The 3,939-nt window shown below is 39.3% G+C and overlaps 1 pseudogene; it reads right to left on the bottom strand.

Annotated features, from left to right (window-relative positions):
* Positions 1-2,382: 2,382 nt before the first annotated feature.
* Positions 2,383-3,902, bottom strand: LOC105569286 (annotated as a pseudogene).
* Between the last annotated feature and the right edge of the window lie 37 nt (positions 3,903-3,939).

Genomic DNA, 3,939 nt, shown 5'->3' on the forward strand with positions numbered 1-3,939 from the left:
ATTATCTTTAGTATTTTAATTTTTCAAGATTTTCAAAGCTGAAAAACTAAATATTTAATTTTTAAGCTATTTCATAAAAAGTATGAATTAGTAAGAAACATTAGTCACCAATTGGTAATATATCTTGTTCTTATTTACTCTGAAAGCCAATCAAAAAGCTTGGCGAGACAAATTTTGCAAAAATAATCTTTGACTTGTGCGCCACTTAAATGGATACTATCCAAGATTATACTTAATAATTCTATAGACTTTGGTATGGCACAGTTATAGGTTATGTGCAATATTTCCTGTCCTCAGATTAGCAATAACTGCCTCTCTTACAGAATTAATTGTTCTCTCTTCTCGTTGGGATACATTACGTGTTAAAATATGTAACATCCCATGTTGACGAATTCTATTATTCAAAATTTAAAAAAACCGTTTTATTAATGTCAATATAATTTTTGTAATCATTCTGATGTCACTCTGATGTCACTCCATGTTGTGCATGAACAAATTTACTGTCATTAATCTCGCGATATAATTTCGACGCCGATCCAGCGCGCAGTTGTGAACGACCATGCGCGCCTGCTCGAATAGGCAACCCGTCGTACTGACATGTATGTTGCCTTAACACCCTGTACGTAGTCCACTTATAGAGATGATATCCATAAAATATTTTATATCTCTTTCATTCTTCCTATGTTAATTTTTCTTATGTTAATAATCGTCATGTTTCTACATTATTTATTGTTACATATATTATTATGGAAGATTTTTTTTAGAAAAAAACGTACACGTTGGCCAAGAGTGGATTTTTAAAGATTTTTCACTTTTACTCTTTTTCTATCCTTTATTTCTTTACATATTCACATGTACAACTTTTAGTATCATTAATTCTTATATTTTTATTACAAATTATCAAGAGACATAACAGTGTGTCGTGCCTAATAGAAAAGGATACGCGAAAACTAATAGTCGAGCCGTACAAATCTCACGGCTGACCGATTGACGACGTATCAGCTATAGCTCGAGAGAGAAGGAGACGGAAGATGTTGTTTACTCTCTCCTGCTATCCGAAGCTAGCCGAGCGTCGAGCGCACACGTATTTATGACGTGTTGCTTGTGTGCGAGCGTGCGCCAGACCGACTATCCCCACTCCATCCCCACCGTGCAACGGTACGACAATTTAAATCGGCATTGAAAAAACTACATACGCATGTAAATATCAACATTATATTCAATGCTAATTGCACGCCCAAAGATGATACGGTTCTCTTAAAATTAAATGTTGATAAAAAAATCGTGAAGAAGATAATGAAATAAAAGATTTTATTTGGGATATAGAACATGATTATGACGTGCAATCAACAATGACATTCAGTGAATATCAAGAAGACATTTTAGCTTATATAACTGGATTTGTTGCCAGACAAATAGAAAAAAAAATTAAATGTGATTCCTGCATTGAAGGCTTAAAACAAGATACATCACCGTCTCAGCTGCAGAAACGAAAACAATATGGCAAACTATACAATACATCAGACGATGTTGTAAAAATTTGTAAGGCAGCAGAAAACACTTTTCGAACAAACGAAAATATATTAAATTCTAAAACTGTTCTGGAGAAACTGATACTGACTACAATAACAAAAATACCTGTGAATGATTTGTTCACTAGAGTGGAGCATGCTTTTAATCAGGCTCCATTAATGGATCACAGAAATCAATTGATTCGACTTATATTTAAAAAATTTTTTGTTCTTCGTTTACATCACTATGCAGTCTCAAAAAATAATAAAATTAATCGAATACGAGCCAAATTTACAAAAGTTATTTTGTTTAAAAATCAATAATATTCAAATAAAATTTCTCTATTCTTTCTCTATTCTTTCTTTTTCTTTCTGGCTTAGTAGTACCAATTGTTCCTTGTCCAAGCCCCTGATAATACATCGCTAATTACATCTTAAACGTTTACGTGAGGATTTTTTTGTAGCTCGGGTAAGCGCCATCCAATCGAAACGCTTGATAGTTTCTCAACGCCGCTGCAATTTACATACTTAAATAACAGGCACTTGGTATCAACTTCAATGGGAAACTGGCCGCAGTGCTGCTAGATTTGGCCGGGCTACCCGGCCACATGTGCCGACGCATGCGCTTCAGACGTTAAATGCAGTAACGTATTAGAAACGCACAAGCCCCTGTGGACATAAGTACGCGCGCACGTGTACACACACACACACACACACTCTCTAACTTTTCTCTTTAAAATAAAGAAGAGTAGGACATTAAAATAATTGTTTACAGACACATTTATATATAATTAAACATAAATTTTTTATTAGGCCAAAACTGTGCGCCCATAATACGTAACTGATATACCATGCATGGCACATGCGCGGCCTAGCTCGTGGAGGGGGAATCTGGCAGCACTGACTGGCCGTCCTCTCGACTCTCCCTTCTGGTTACGCTACCGCCGAACTCCTTATTCATCATCTGTATCCCGGAAGATATCGGCGTCGTATCTATGTGCATCTTCCGCATATACTGAACTAGGACCACCAGAAATTATAATAGCCCTGAAAAAGAGATAGATTGGCAATTCATATTCGCATACATGCAACTACGACATCGGTTTGTGGATAAATTTACAAGCCGGCAATATTAAACATCTTACTTGTATCCTTTCTCCTGAAGAGTGAACGCTGGTGTATCGAGCGCCAGAATTTCGCTATGAATATTCAATTCTCGTATTTTCCGGTCTATCACCTTTCCATATTGTGCACCTGTGTCTAAAATAGCTACTCTCTCGTCGACAATGTCCAAATACTCATAAAATCGGCTCCTTATCTTTGACATGGCCAAAAGAGAGCTATAGTACGTCGTCCATAAATTAGTAACGTTGCCGGATGCGTCTCGCATAACGGTACCGCCGATCATAATCACATGGCATTCCTGTTGATTTATAAAATTTCTCAGAATCATATTGAGACTTTATGCTTGTATTCGATGGTTTGGTGGGTACAACAATTCAAATCGGCATTGAAAAAACTACATACGCATGTAAATGAAGATGATGCAGAAGGCTCTTCTTTCACCTCCACGATAATCTTCCATTGCTTTTCCTCCTTGAACGATTGCAAGGACTCTGCGCTTTCGGCCGCGTTCCATAGACACAGGCTGCGGTCAAACTGCCGCTACAAGTGCTTCGAAGTGTTACTACTTTTCCTTTCTTTCAATAAAGATAAAAGGAGAAGAGAAACGTTTCGAAGCATTTGTAGAGGCTGCTTGACCGCAGCCACAGACGTCTAAATCGCTCAACATCACAAACGGAAATGAATATCGCAGCCTTAACCTCTATCGTTCCCCTACTCTTTTGTTACCCCCACTACTTCACTAGACAAAGGTAGACACTGCGAACACCAGCTATCTCTTTCTAAAGTTGGCGTATGTTTTCACGCGAGTGTAGTAGGGAACGCGCAGTGTATATACAGGGTGTCGGATTCGATTTGGACGACTCCAAAGATTATAGTAGATTGGGTCAAGCTGAGAAGAAAAGTTATATACCATTTTACAAAATTCGTAATTATTATCGCGTAATTAAGAAAAACATCTGAGCCAATAAGTGCACGGAGGAGCTGAAGCAGTGATGCTAGCCGAAAACGTTAGCACGGACGATGCCGCGGCGGTGGGGATGGAGTGGGGATAGTCCGTCTGGCCACGCCTGCGCGCGCACGCTCGCACACAAGCAACACGTCGTAGCCAAGCGTCGAGCGCACACGTTTTTACGACGTGTTGCTTGTGTGCGAGCGTGCGCGCGCAGGCGTGGCCAGACGGACTATCCCCACTCCATCCCCACCGCTGCGGCATCGTCCGTGCTAACGTTTTCGGCTAGCATCACTGAGCTGAAGGCCGGACTCGGCAGACATGCAAAATGGTGTATTATTCTCCTACCACCAG

Source organism: Vollenhovia emeryi, unplaced genomic scaffold (genome assembly GCF_000949405.1).
Source record: "Vollenhovia emeryi isolate VEMERY1.0 unplaced genomic scaffold, V.emery_V1.0 DF942305.1, whole genome shotgun sequence".
Lineage (NCBI taxonomy): Eukaryota > Metazoa > Arthropoda > Insecta > Hymenoptera > Formicidae > Vollenhovia > Vollenhovia emeryi.